This window comes from Bufo bufo, chromosome 1 (genome assembly GCF_905171765.1).
Source record: "Bufo bufo chromosome 1, aBufBuf1.1, whole genome shotgun sequence".
Lineage (NCBI taxonomy): Eukaryota > Metazoa > Chordata > Amphibia > Anura > Bufonidae > Bufo > Bufo bufo.
Genome location: NC_053389.1, coordinates 759,957,911 through 759,973,045, shown reverse-complemented (window position 1 = coordinate 759,973,045; position 15,135 = coordinate 759,957,911). Strand labels below are relative to the sequence as shown.

Sequence of the window (15,135 nt, the reverse complement as noted above, 5' to 3'; positions counted from 1 at the left end):
AATCACCAGCTGCACAAAATGCTTCTTTAATGTATTCTCCGTCGGTGAAGGGCTTTCCATGCTTAGAAATGCGCTGAGCTATCTTGTAACTTGAAAGTGTTGCATAGAGTTTACCAAGACGTAAATACTGGAGAACACTTGTCTGTTTATTGTACTTTGAAATTGCTTGTTTGATTGATTCTGTTTTGTCAGCATCTTTAAACGAGTTTTGATGTTTTGTCTCAAAATAGCGGCGCACACTTGAGGTGTGACAAACGACACTTTCACAGCACAAAACACACTCTGCCCTGCCTTTTTGTTGAATAAATGCATACAAAGATGTACATTCTTTTTTAAATGAACAAATGTCCACTTTAGTGCGGTTAGCTGCCATATTACAGTTAAGAATTCCCTAAGAAACCTATAAGTAACACAAAAAAAAGGGCAAACATAAATATCGAGGCATTTACTGGCAGTGGAGGACAGGCACGCCGATGCTCATTACTTACCTTTTCTGTAGTGTAGCGGTCAGACAAAAAGTAAATGAGGAGCAGTGGAGAAGCCTTGGAGACGAGCCTTGTGGGCACTCCCTGGCCAATCACCAATCTAATACCAAGAAAGGGCAAGAATAAACAAGGTATTTATTAGGCTACTTTCACACTTGCGGCAGAGAGATCCGGCAAGCAGTTCCGTCGCCGGAACTGCCTGCCGGATCAGGCAAAATGTATGCTAACTGATGGCATTAGTAAGACTGATCAGGATCCTGATCAGTCTTAAAAATGCCTGATCAGTCGAAAAAATGCATTGAAATGCCGGATCCGTCTTTCCGGTGTCATCCGGCAAAAACGGATCCGGCATTTATTTTTTCACCTTTTTTTCAGTCTGCGCATGCGCATACCGGAAGGACGGATCCGGCATTCCGGTATTCTGAATGCCGGATCCGGCACTAATACATTCCTATGGGAAAAAATGCCTGATCCGGCATTCAGGCAAGTCTTCAGTTTTTTTAGCCGGAGATAAAACCGTAGCATGCTACGGTTTTCTCTTTTGCCTGATCAGTCAAAACGACTGAACTGAAGACATACTGATGCAAACTGAACGGATTACTCTCCATTCAGAATGCATGGGGACATACCTGATCAGTTCTTTTCCGGTATAGAGCCCCTGTGACGGAACTCTATGCCGGAAAAGAAAAACGCAAGTGTGAAAGTAGCCTTACCCACACCCATACATGACATATTAGTTGCAGATTTTCTGCAGAAGAAAAAAAATGCATGAAGGGGTGCGTGCCATTCTAAGCCACACCTGTGCCATATTCATTCTGTCTAATCAGCACCTTGATATGCCACACCTGTGAGGTCGGATGGATTATCTCGGCAAAGGAGAAGTGCTCACTAACACAGATTAAGGGTCCATTCACACGTCCGCATTTTGTTTCCGCATCCTTTCCGCAAAAAAACGGAACAGATGCGGAATATATGCGGACCCATTCATTTCAATGGGGCCGCAAAAGATTCGGATAGCATTCAGTATGCTGTCCGCATCCGCAATTCCGTTCCGTTATGCGGATCCAGGAAAAAAGTAGAGCATGTCCTACTTTTGGCCGCAATTTGCGGTCCGTGGCCCCATTGAATTCAATGGGTCCGCAAAAAAACGGATGACATGCGGAAAGGTACCAAATGTTATCCGCATGTCATCCGTTTTTTTGCGGATCCGCAATTGCAGATCCACAGGAAGTAAACAAAAAAAATTTGCCCCATGTGATCTTCAGCACCAGGGAGAGCTGAAGATCAGGAAGTGCTGTGAAGTCACAGATAGTGAAACTTGTGCAATATGACGTCGTTTGAGGTAGAAAAAGTGATAATTTTGATACAGGAGAGGCCTGCCTTGTGGGACACAAGGACTGAAGTCTACCATGACCGGATCATGAAAGACCGAGCATGGGAAGAAATTGGTAAAGAGCTGGTAGGAACAGCATGGGACTCTGCCTCAGTGTCCAAGAAAGAAAAAATGAGTGAGTAAATAATATTTTAAACTCATTGTAATTTTTATGGGTTCATACACATATCCATGGAGCACGGTCTATGAAAACCAATCCTGCCGTGCTCTAGAGTGCAGAAGTGCACGGCGTCATTGGTTGCAATGATGCCGTGCACTCCTGCACTCAGCAGCATAGCAAGCTGGTTTTCATAGATTGTGACCGTGACATGGTGCAGCAGGTGCCCAGGCGACATTATACTGCATGGGCCAGCAGGAGCACACGGTGTCATTGGTTGCAATGATGCCGTGCACTCCTGCACTCAGCAGCATAGCAAGCGTGATTTAAAATGTTTAATCCTAATATATTTTTTGTATTTTTATTTCAGAACAGCAAATCAAGAAGAGATGGAATACCTGCCGGGACCAATTTCGGAGAGAATTGAATGCTAAAAGCAGGAGTGGTGATGGAGCCAAGAAAAAAAAACCCTATCTGTATACCCGACACCTTCAATTTCTTCTTCCAATAATGGATTTAAGAAGGTAAGTCATTTTTATATTTTTGTAGGACAGTGGAGTTTTTAGCAGTTACTAATTATTAGATTAGCTGTGCCCAGGCCATTGATAATAGTCGTGACGTCATTGGTCCGGCGGTAAATAGCGTTAAGGCCGCGGAGCTACTACCAGCAACGCTGCTTTCTCAAACAGCTGATCAGATGTTAATGATCTATCCTGAGGATCTAAAACAAACTGCAGAACACCTTTAATAAAATCAGTGCCTCTGACTGTAGCCCATGTCATGTAGATGTAATATTTTTAAGGGGTTTTAAAATATCCTCTGTTGCGCCGCTGTGCCCCTTGTTATGTTTATGCGCCCTGTATGTGCTAACAGCTGAGCGCCTCAGACCTTGAGAAAAACAGCTCACCTTCTACCTGTCTGTGTCGCGCTCCGCTGTGATTGAACAGCACCACAGCCAGATAGAAGAAACGGCCACGAAGAAAAGCTGGGGTCTCCTCCCCGTTGTTCCCCTGATATTATTTTTCATACAGGGCGCATAAACATAATGAGAGGCACAGTGGCGCAACAGAGGAGCATTAAACTAATTCTACCAATACACCCTGTACAGAATTATTAGGCAAATGAGTATTTTGACCACATCATCCTCTTTATGCATGTTGTCTTACTCCAAGCTGTATAGGCTCGAAAGCCTACTACCAATTAAGCATATTAGGTGATGTGCATCTCTGTAATGAGAAGGGGTGTGGTCTAATGACATCAACACCCTATATCAGGTGTGCATAATTATTAGGCAACTTCCTTTCCTTTGGCAAAATGGGTCAAAAGAAGGACTTGACAGGCTCAGAAAAGTCAAAAATAGTGAGATATCTTGCAGAGGGATGCAGGACTCTTAAAATTGCAAAGCTTCTGAAGCATGATCATCGAACAATCAAGCGTTTCATTCAAAATAGTCAACAGGGTCGCAAGAAGCGTGTGGAAAAACCAAGGCGCAAAATAACTGCCCATGAACTGAGAAAAGTCAAGCGTGCAGCTGCCAAGATGCCACTTGCCACCAGTTTGGCCATATTTCAGAGCTGCAACATCACTGGAGTGCCCAAAAGCACAAGGTGTGCAATACTCAGAGACATGGCCAAGGTAAGAAAGGCTGAAAGACGACCACCACTGAACAAGACACACAAGCTGAAACGTCAAGACTGGGCCAAGAAATATCTCAAGACTGATTTTTCTAAGGTTTTATGGACTGATGAAATGAGAGTGAGTCTTGATGGGCCAGATGGATGGGCCCGTGGCTGGATTGGTAAAGGGCAGAGAGCTCCAGTCCGACTCAGACGCCAGCAAGGTGGAGGTGGAGTACTGGTTTGGGCTGGTATCATCAAAGATGAGCTTGTGGGGCCTTTTCGGGTTGAGGATGGAGTCAAGCTCAACTCCCAGTCCTACTGCCAGTTTCTGGAAGACACCTTCTTCAAGCAGTGGTACAGGAAGAAGTCTGCATCCTTCAAGAAAAACATGATTTTCATGCAGGACAATGCTCCATCACACGCGTCCAAGTACTCCACAGCGTGGCTGGCAAGAAAGGGTATAAAAGAAGAAAATCTAATGATATGGCCTCCTTGTTCACCTGATCTGAACCCCATTGAGAACCTGTGGTCCATCATCAAATGTGAGATTTACAAGGAGGGAAAACAGTACACCTCTCTGAACAGTGTCTGGGAGGCTGTGGTTGCTGCTGCACGCAATGTTGATGGTGAACAGATCAAAACACTGACAGAATCCATGGATGGCAGGCTTTTGAGTGTCCTTGCAAAGAAAGGTGGCTATATTGGTCACTGATTTGTTTTTGTTTTGTTTTTGAATGTCAGAAATGTATATTTGTGAATGTTGAGATGTTATATTGGTTTCACTGGTAAAAATAAATAATTGAAATGGGTATATATTTGTTTTTTGTTAAGTTGCCTAATAATTATGCACAGTAATAGTCACCTGCACACACAGATATCCCCCTAAAATAGCTAAAACTAAAAACAAACTAAAAACTACTTCCAAAAATAATCAGCCTTGATATTAATGAGTTTTTTGGGTTCATTGAGAACATGGTTGTTGTTTAATAATAAAATTAATCCTCAAAAATACAACTTGCCTAATAATTCTGCACTCCCTGTATGACATCTAGTTGACATGGACTATAGCAGGCATGCTCAACCTGCGGCCCTCCAGCTGCTGTAAAACTACAACTCCCATAATGCCCTGCTGTAGGCTGATAGCTGTAGGCTGTTGGGGCATGCTGGGAGTTGTAGTTTTGCCACAGCTGGAGGGCCGCAGGTTGAGCATGCCTGGACTATAGTGTTAGGTACGGCATTTTTGAGTACAAACTGATGGAAGGTGCTCTTTTAATAAATCAAATCATTTTAATATTAAATTTATTTTACAGAACTGTGGACAATCTCTCGGACACTTCCAATCCACAAGCATTGTCCAGCAATTTGGATGACAGACCAGGAATGTCCACAGATGATATCCAAGCGGAAAGTGAACATCCTGAGGCCATGGGGGAATCTTCCGTGGCTTCATTATCTCTCCTTCACCAGCCTCTGCAGGAAAGTTCGGAAAATCAAGAAGAGGTCACAGAAGTGGTAGATGCTATTCAAGAACCAGTCCAGGCCAATCCAGAACCCAGCCAGCAACAAAGAGTAGCACCTGTTACCTGTTCATCTGGCAGACGAGGCCAAAGGGTCATAACCGATTCCGGTTTAGATCTCCGTGGTCAGGTCGATATGATGGTTATGGAGTATCTAAACCGGAATCGGTCTGACGGCAAGGAAGAAGTAGTTTTAAAAGGGCTCGCTCCTTCCTTGCGCCGTGTGCCAGATGAACGGCAAACACGGTGCCTTTCTGCTCTGGTCATGGTACTAGATGAATTTACAGACCCTGAAGAGCCACATGATGTTCTGCACTTTTTAGAAAAGAGAAGAGACCAAAGATTAAAGGTCATAACTCCTCATTCCCGTCTTAACAGACCGGACACCCCAATTGTGCACACCCCTGGCCCATATACTAGGGAATTATTTGACTTATAATTTTTTTTCTGCTTGAAATAAATCTTTGTTATCTTGTTTCAATTGCGTATGTGTGTTTTCTCTTCAAACATGTCATAATTTAATATTTTAATAATGATGACCAATTATCTATTTAGGTCATTATTTTTAAAATATTAATATAAGTTATCATTTTATCACCATGGCAGCTTCATTGTGCACATAAAGGGCAACACACTGCCAGGCAGATGCTTTTGGCAAGTAGTGTGTTTGTTGACGTTACCAGCAGTAATGTGCGTGCTTTTGCGCAGACCTAACTAAAATGGCTAGGGCAGTGCTGAAGCCAGCCCATCAGAGCCGCTGATGTCATCAAACACACTGCTTGCCAGAAGCATCTGCCCGGCATTGTGTTTTTTTTTTTTTAAATATCATTTTCAATGTGTGATCAAGCACATGTCAAAGCAGAGCATCAAGGGGCAGTGATGGTCAGTTTGCATTGTTCGCCAACGAACACATGCGGCCTGCCATCTTGACTCACCCGTCCAGCGATGCACAGGTAAGCCCTTACCTGTGCCAGGAGCCGGTCTGAAATCAAATGCGGTCACCGGGAACAGGCAGTTCTGATAACAGCCCAATGATGGCCCCCGGCGGCTGTTCTCAGAACTGCCTGCTCCCGGACACCGCATTTGATTTCAGCCCGGCTCCTGGCACAGGTAAGGGCTTACCTGTGTATCGCTGGACGGGTGAGTCAAGATGGTAACCCGCATGTGTTCATTGGCAAACACTGCGAAATGGCCATCACTGTCAAGGGGGCCTGTCCGCCAAATACACACGTCCATGTAACATGGACCGTGAGATACCGGCCTGGATTCCTGCTGAGTGAAGGAGCGCACAGCCTCATTGGTTGCACTGATCTATACGAGTGTAGGCCTCATGCACAGGAACGTGTGAGCTCCTGCACTCAGCAAGAATTGTAGAGGTAGAAGTGGAATTTTGATGGATTGCGTGCCTGATTACGTCTGGTGTAGTCCTTGTTCAAAGCTGAAGGCAGACATATCCGATTTTTATTAATAAAAATTGGACATGTTCGTGTTTAGCTGTGAGTACATACACATTAAAATAGTAACAAATGTTAAATTACATTATAATAGACGTAAGTCAAAAAGAGGTATTAGAAGGTATTTACACCAAATTGTTTAAAAATGTGGATTTTACAAAATACCTCAGCCCGCAAGCCCACGTCAAGGGTCCTCATTCTCTTGCGAGTCCCTAATCTAAACTAACAACAGGGGATCTAACTAAACTAAGAAATTTTGAATTTTATTAAAATTTAAACCAGATTCCAGCTGAAATCAGCGTCTTCCACGGATGGCATCCAACTGCCACGACAATGCCCCCTCAGGACTGCAGAAGTAGTCGGCATAGAGTTCCCGAACAGCTAGTCCAGCTGTTCCAGGGCGTCCAGGCCGGCTCAGGTCTAAACTGACTGAAGATGTCATATTTAGGCCCAAATCTGCATCTGTTGAGGCATCGTGGATCCTGGTGAAGTTGTGCAGCAGTACACAAGCCTGTATCACCAGGGTGGCATTGTCCGGATTCATCTGTATGGATGACATGAATACTCTCCACTTAGTGGACAGTATTCCGAAAGCGCACTCCACATACCGACGGGCGCGAGACAATCGATAGTTGAAGATGCGCTTCCTGTCATCCAGATCGCGTCTAGGGAAGGGCCGCATCAGGTGGGGTGACAATGCAAATCCTTCGTCTGCCACGATCACAAATGGAGCCGGCGGACCTGCAGATCCGGGAAGTCTACTGGGCTCTGGCAGGGCAAGCTGGTTTGTGTGAAGCCGTTCACCCATTCTGGAAGCACTAAAGATGCGGCTGTCTGAAGTGCTCCCATAGGCCCCGATATCCACAATTACAAACTTGTAGTTACTGTCAGCCAAGGCCATCAGAACTACAGAAAAATACTGCTTGTAATTGAAGTACCGGGACCCTGAGTGAGGCGGCTTCTTCACACGGATATGCTTACCGTCCAGTGCCCCAATGCAGTTAGGAAACTGCGCAGATTGGTGAAATCCCTCGGCGATACGTAGCCAATCTTCCGCCTTGGGGGTGGGCATCACCGCTTCTCTGAGACGCTGCCATATGACTTTACACGTATGGCAGACAATCCCAGAGATTGTGGAGATTCCAAGGAGAAACTCAAAATGTAAAGAAGCGAATGAGTTCCCGGTAGCAAGGAATCTGAAAAAATAAAAAATAAAAATTAGTTCTAACTTTCATTTTCATATAATAATATTTAATACACAGTATATCAAAATGGCACATTCACTTACCTCAGGGTGACAATCAACCGTTGTTCTGCAGATATGCAGCGCCTCATGCTGGTGTCCAGGAAATTAAGGTCAGGATGAAGAGAGACCAGCAGATGATCGAATGCTTCCATGGACATCCGGCAATAGCTTTTGAACTTTATAGGGTCACGTCGCAGATCGTTGTATAACTTGTGAAATTGCCCTTTTTGAAGGCGCTGAGCAACAATGGGATGGACCCACTGCCGTCTCCTCTTCCTCCCCGGTTCTTCATCCAGCATAGATGACGGCCGTCTGAATCGCCGAGAGAGAATCCAGTGAAATAGTACGTTATCCAAGTCTTCTGCCATGATGATCGCTGAGAAATCGGTAGAAAACTATGCCAGCCAAGCAGAGGTTTCTTACACAGCTCTGAACGACACCAAAAGCACAATAAAATGGCGTCTGTCCAAGCACATGTCCTCTGTTTTATACCCCTTTTTTTTTTTTTTTTTTGGTACCCTAGCAACATCTATTCCTCCTCCTTTTTTTTTTTGCGGAAAAACGGAAACACGGAACGGATGCACTTTTGTAAAAACGGAAGGTTTTTGCGGAAACACGGATCCGCAAAAAAACTGACCGTAATCTGGAAAGAAAAAATACTGACGTGTGAATGTAGCCTAAGGGTCCATTCACACGTCCGTTTTTTCTTTCCTGATCTGTTCCGTTTTTTCTGGAACAGATCTGGACCAGATCTGGACCCATTCATTTTCAATGGGTCCTGGAAAAAAACGGAAAGCACAATGTGTGCTGTCCGTTTCCGTTGTTCCGTTCCGCATGTCCGTTTAAATATAAAACATGTCCTATTCTTTTCCTGAAAAATCGGATCCTGGTACAATACAAAGTCAATGGATCCGCAAAAAACGGAAGACATACGGATGTCATTCCGTATGTCATCCGTTTTATACGGAATCCGTTCCTGGAAATTACATTTTAATTATTATTATTTTTATTTTTTTTCAAGAAATCCAAACAACTTTATTTGCTTATTGAAATTTATACATGTTTCCGTTTTTTGCGGATCCGCAAAAAACGGATGACATACGGAAACATTTTCAGGAACAACGGATCCGCAAAAAACGGACAGAAAATCGGATTATAGAAAAATACTGACGTGTGAATGTAGCCTTAGACAGATTTGTGAACAATATTTGAGAGTAATGGGTCTTTTGTGTAAGTAGGAAATGTTTCAGATCTTTGAGTTCAGCTCATGCAAAATGGGAGCAAAACCGAAAGTGTTACGTTTATATTTTTGTTCAGTGTACATAGAGCTCTAAATATAACACCTCCGTGTACCTATACATACACTCACCTAAAGAATTATTAGGAACACCATACTAATACGGTGTTGGACCCCCTTTTGCCTTCAGAACTGCCTTAATTCTACGTGGCATTGATTCAACAAGGTGCTGATAGCATTCTTTAGAAATGTTGGCCCATATTGATAGGATAGCATCTTGCAGTTGATGGAGATTTGAGGGATGCACATCCAGGGCACGAAGCTCCCGTTCCACCACATCCCAAAGATGCTCTATTGGGTTGAGATCTGGTGACTGTGGGGGCCATTTTAGTACAGTGAACTCATTGTCATGTTCAATAAACCAATTTGAAAAGATTCGAGCTTTGTGACATGGTGCATTATCCTGCTGGAAGTAGCCATCAGAGGATGGATACATGTTCTCATTCTGTTTACACCAAATTCGGACTCTACCATTTGAATGTCTCAACAGAAATCGAGACTCATCAGACCAGGCAACATTTTTCCAGTCTTCAACAGTCCAATTTTGGTGAGCTCGTGCAAATTGTAGTCTCTTTTTCCTATTTGTAGTGGAGATGAGTGGTACCCGGTGGGGTCTTCTGCTGTTGTAGCCCATAGGCCTCAAGGTTGTGCGTGTTGTGGTTTCACAAATGCTTTGCTGTATACCTCGGTTGTAACGAGTGGTTATTTCAGCCAACGTTGCTCTTCTATCAGCTTGAATCAGTCGGCCCATTCTCCTCTGACCTCTAGCATCCACAAGGCATTTTTTGCCCACAGGACTGCCGCATACTGGATGTTTTTCCCTTTTCACACCATTCTTTGTAAACCCTAGAAATGGTTGTGCGTGAAAATCCCAGTAACTGAGCAGATTGTGAAATACTCAGACCGGCCCGTCTGGCACCAACAACCATGCCACGCTCAAAATTGCTTAAATCACCTTTCTTTCCCATTCTGACATTCAGTTTGGAGTTCAGGAGATTGTCTTGACCAGGAGCACCCCCCTAAATGCATTGAAGCAACTGCCATGTGATTGGTTGACTAGATAATTGCATTAATGAGAGATAGAACAGGTGTTCCTAATAATTCTTTAGGTGAGTGTATATGAAGACACCTTCAGGGTTGGCTCAGCTGCATCTCTCAGACTGGCTGCGACTTCCCTGACACAAACTGACTGTATGATAGTTCCTATTAGATCAGGAGTCTAATGTACTGTGCTCATCACTAGATCCAAAATCAGATATGACATGGCTGTATCACAAATCACTATGATGCAGTCAGCTTGGGTGAGGATATGTGGCTGACACATGGGGCTGTTGTGAGAATCAGCCTTTAGTGGTTCAATTCTACATTCTCCTGGGTGTAGTCCCCAGGTCAGTAGTGTGGACCCCGGTCAAGAATCACACAGCAAAAATGCAGCAGTTTAATGACTCTTTTTTTTTTTTTTGTGTGTGTGTGATTCTCCTTTACTTGCTGCCAGACTACGGTGGACTACACTCAGTAATTAAAAGGTTTGTCTGCAACCAATTAAATTTGCCGGTCAGTTGGGGAAGGTTTTAATAGCAACTAGTAATTGGCTTTTTCAAGGGTCCAAAACCTCAACCATCCTCTGTAACTGCTGCCAGAAGCCTCAGTGGTGATGTGGGTGATGACCACAGAGGTCTGATAGCCCAAGACTCTTTATTTTCGTTATAAAAGCAGTAAACTCTTTTTTTTACTAATTCATATCGGGAGCCATTTATAAAACATTGGCTTTTAACGGCAGTCTTTGATACCCCTGCCGGAGGATGCACCCAATTTATAACAAGGCGCACACTTTATCATAAATTAGGTGTGTCCTCCTGCAGCCCCTGATTGGACTAGTTTATTTCCAGGCCAGTGGTGAGGATGGTGTAAAAATATTGTTGCATAAGCTTAAAAGTCACAGAAAGGGGTCTTGCAACTTATTTTTCTTACACCAAACTGACATTAGTAAATTACCTTATTTTATCACTTTTTTTTGTTGCAGTTCTGCACTACAGACTGTTACTGCAAAGAAGGACCTACAGCTACATATGTCACCCTAGGTGATAATTCAAGCTTGCTTAGCTTTCCTATAGGTGTGTATTTGTTGCTACTCCCTCCAACTTACAATCAATTCTCTGTTTATTGTGTGCTTAATAATGTCTACTTCTGTATTCCAGGAGACATCACCATCAGTATCACTTCATTAATATTGTGTGAAATTGGACCTTATTTCTGCGGGCATTAACATCTGATTGTAGCTGCCAAGAGTGATGTGACTGGTTGTGTACAGCATTACAGATCTTTCAGGTTCATTATATTTTTTAATTTAAATTCATTTGTATTAAAGAAAAAGGAGCAAATAATTTCTTAATACGTTTTTATATCGCCACAGTGTCATGGAATGTATACCAAGACCTACATGGCAACATTCAGCATATGTCATTCAAGATCCTGGATTTGGGCTACTTAAGACTACCATTTGGTGAGTTTTATTCAGTCTATGCAATTTCCTAGTTTGGACGGCTAGGTTCAGAAACAGGCTACTTTACCACTGTCAGGCCCTATCAATCAAAGCATTGAGGAAGGGGCTGGATACAGAAAGAAGTTGAGCTTGGGTGGCCACAAAAGCAATGGTGACACTCTCATTGCACCAATGGCCTAATCTGTATTTTAAGAAAAATTCTCATAACTCGGAAAGGGAGTCGTAGATCAACAAAAGAAAGTGTTTTAATCAGGCGAACACCAGCTATATGTCTATGATAACAGTTGGATAGGGAGGTCGCTGGTGAGAGATTTGGCCAAGCATCAACTAAAAAGTATTTTCTTTACAAGCAGTGGAAAAATAATCACGTTCTGCTAAGGTATTTGAGCGTTATTTGTAGGTTTACTTTAAAGAGGACCTTTCACTAGAATAAAACATCTAAACTGACTATACAGACATGTAGAGCGGCGCCCAGGGATCTCTCTGCACTTACTATTATCCCTGGGCGCAGCTCCGTTCTCCGGTTACAGGCTCCGGTATCTTCATAGTTAGGCTCCACCCAGGGGAACCTGCCGGGGTCTCCTTCTCCCAGGCTGTAGCGCTGGCCAATCGCTGCGCTCAGCTCATAGCCTGAGAGAAAAAAAAGCGGTGCCCAGGGATAACAGTAAGTGCAGGGAGATCCCTGGGCGACGCTCTCCATGTCTGTATAGTTAGTTTAGATGTTTTATTCTAGTGAAAGGTCCTCTTTAACTGTATTTTTTATATATTCATCTTTACAGCTACTACTATCTAACTACAGATTTGCAGAAGCTTACACAGTGCCAGCACACATTGAAGACAGCTCAAGGTTTGATCAAACCTTTTATTATCTGAAGAATATAAACAAAATGAAGAGACAAGCTACACTGTTTAGTTTTTTCGATTCATCCAGAAAGAAAAAAGCAATACATTTTCAGGAATTGGACTTATGTGTTAATGACATTAATAATAATGTTGTAGCTAACACTGAGAAGGATGCTGTACTTAATGAAAATACTATATATGATATTGACCACAAATTTGCAATTGACACACTGGATGATATGCATGATATTGACAGTGTTGTTGTGAATGATGATGATACAGTTTCAGATGTGTTAACAGTTGAAGAGGCATGTACAAGCACTATATCCTGTTGGTCCAAAAAACAAATAGAATATTTTAGTAAGTTGGATCCAGGTTAAAAATGGAAAATTAGGTTGTAATGTGTGCTGTAAGGTCAGAGGTTCTTTGGGAATAGAAAAAGCTAAGGCATGCCATGTTTCTGAGGAGTGGAGTAACTTTTTAGTAAAACCCAAGTGGCACCCTCAAAGTGATTCAGCAGGCCTCTGTTCGCAAAAAACTTAGCACAGTTCTTCTAAATCTTACAATAAAGCAGAGAGACTTCAACATACTGCCAAAAGAGGCATATTAACAACAGCAACCGTCAGGCTCAATGAGAAAGCTATAGCTTCCACAATTCATGGTTTTAATATTGTGTACAGTTTAGCTTTACATAATAAGCCTATGGCTGACATAGAAGGAGAAGTTGAATTGCAGAAAATGAATGGTGTAGATGTTGGAGTAGGCCTTCACTCAAGGAAAACTGCCATTACGATCATTCCACATATATCCTCACAAATAAGGAAGGCTTTATTTTCTAAAATTGCAAGTTGTAAGAGCAAATTGTGTGTCATAATTGATGAATCTTCTACAGTGGCACAGAAAAGTGTTCTAGTTATCTATACACGTTGTGAGCTTTCAACACATCATGAACCTGTCAATGTATTTATGGATCTTAAGGAGCTCGACTCAACCACTGCTGAGGTCATAACTGAAACACTTTTCAACTGCTTAAGTGAAAATGGATTCGATAAAGATTATTTACAAGATAATCTGATAGGATTTTGCTCAGATGGTGCTAGTACAATGCTAGGTAGCAAGTGTGGGGTTGCATCTAGAATTGTAAGAGAATTCCCAAACATAGTCATATGGCATTGTTTGAGCCATAGGGTTCAACTTGCTCTTGAAGATGCAATTAATTCTGTATCCCAAGTAAATCACTTTAAAATCTTCCTAGAAAAAATATATACCATATATCATGTGTCTAACAAACATCAGTTAGAGCTTCATAACATAGCAGCAGATCTAGAGTTGGAGATAGTAAAGATCGGTAGAATCCTAGGTCCTTGATAGGTGCCTTGTAGTGCTCGTGCTGCCAAAGCAGTATGGAGAGCGTATCCAGCTCTGTATAAGCACTTTTCGAGGTATAAGAATTTCTTGGGAATGAAGAAAAAAAGTTTACTAAAAGATCTTGCTTTAACCTCTTAAGGACACATGACGTACCGGTACGTCATGTATGGTTCCGATCACCGCCGCCCGGCGGGCGGTGATCGGAACCTGGTGCCTGCTCAAATCATTGAGCAGGCACCTAGGCTAAATGCGCCGGGGGGTCCTGTGACCCCCCCCATGTCAGTGATCGCAGAAAACCGCAGGTCAATTCAGTCCTGCGGTTTTCTGCGTTTCCGAGTTATTCGGGTCTCTGAAGACCCGATAACCCGGTACAGGATGGTGATGGTGGTGTGATTTTACCCCACCAATCACCATCCTGCGATCCTGAGAGGTGATGGTGACATCACCTCTCAGGATCGCCTCTGATTGGCTGGTGGGGGGGATGGCGGCAGATTCAAAAGATGCAAGCGCTCCTCTCCTCCTCCTGTTGTGTGCCGGAGCCGGAGGAGAGAGGAGCTGCCTGCACGTCGTCGTCCATCGGTGCCAGCATAACCCCATCTGTGCCCCCCAGGACTCGATCTGTGCCCCAGCACCCCCCATCTATCCAGCAGGTACATAGGGAAAGCATAGGGAAAGTTTGAGTTAGGCAGGGAAAGTTAGTTGGATAAACTTTGATTGCATCACCCTAAGTTAGGGTGTCTGGGGTCCACAGCACAGCTGTGTGACCCTAGACCCCTCAGGGGTGCTGCCGCTTGACCCCCCCCCCCCAACTTTTTTGGGGTGCAGGATTTTTATTTTTTTGTGTACCCTGACTGTGGCCGGCACTCTTAGCGTCCGGCCACTGTTAGCGAATCGCACACCCCACCGCTGATCAACTTCGGACGATTGATCAGCGGTTTTGAATTTTTTTTTCCACATTTTTTGCCCTTTTTTTAAATTAGTTATTTATTTATTTTTTTCTGTTAGTTTTAGGGTGAGTTCGTGAACACCCATGCCCCCACACACACGCACACCAAATAAAGTTTTACACACACGCAGACACACACTCCCCTATGGCCCGCCGGACGTTCTCGGCCGAGGAGGCATACGCCCAGCTTGCCTCCGAGAGTCCCAGTGAGGACGAGAATGACCCCACATTCCTGTTGTCATCCGCGTCCTCCTCATTATCAAGCGATGATGATGAGCCCCCAAGGCGGCAGAGACGCCGCCAGGCGGAGCAAGGGGACCGCCATGTTAGGGACCCTGTGGCCCAGCCTAGTACGAGCAGCTCTGGG

The 15,135-nt window shown here is 43.6% G+C and overlaps 1 long non-coding RNA gene across 1 annotated transcript; it reads left to right on the top strand.

Annotated features, from left to right (window-relative positions):
- Nucleotides 1-11,126: 11,126 nt before the first annotated feature.
- On the top strand, nucleotides 11,127-12,816 carry LOC120986195. Its single transcript, XR_005775652.1, has 4 exons — nucleotides 11,127-11,222; nucleotides 11,307-11,436; nucleotides 11,522-11,611; nucleotides 12,391-12,816. It is a non-coding gene; the product is annotated as an uncharacterized LOC120986195 (long non-coding RNA).
- Nucleotides 12,817-15,135: the final 2,319 nt, after the last annotated feature.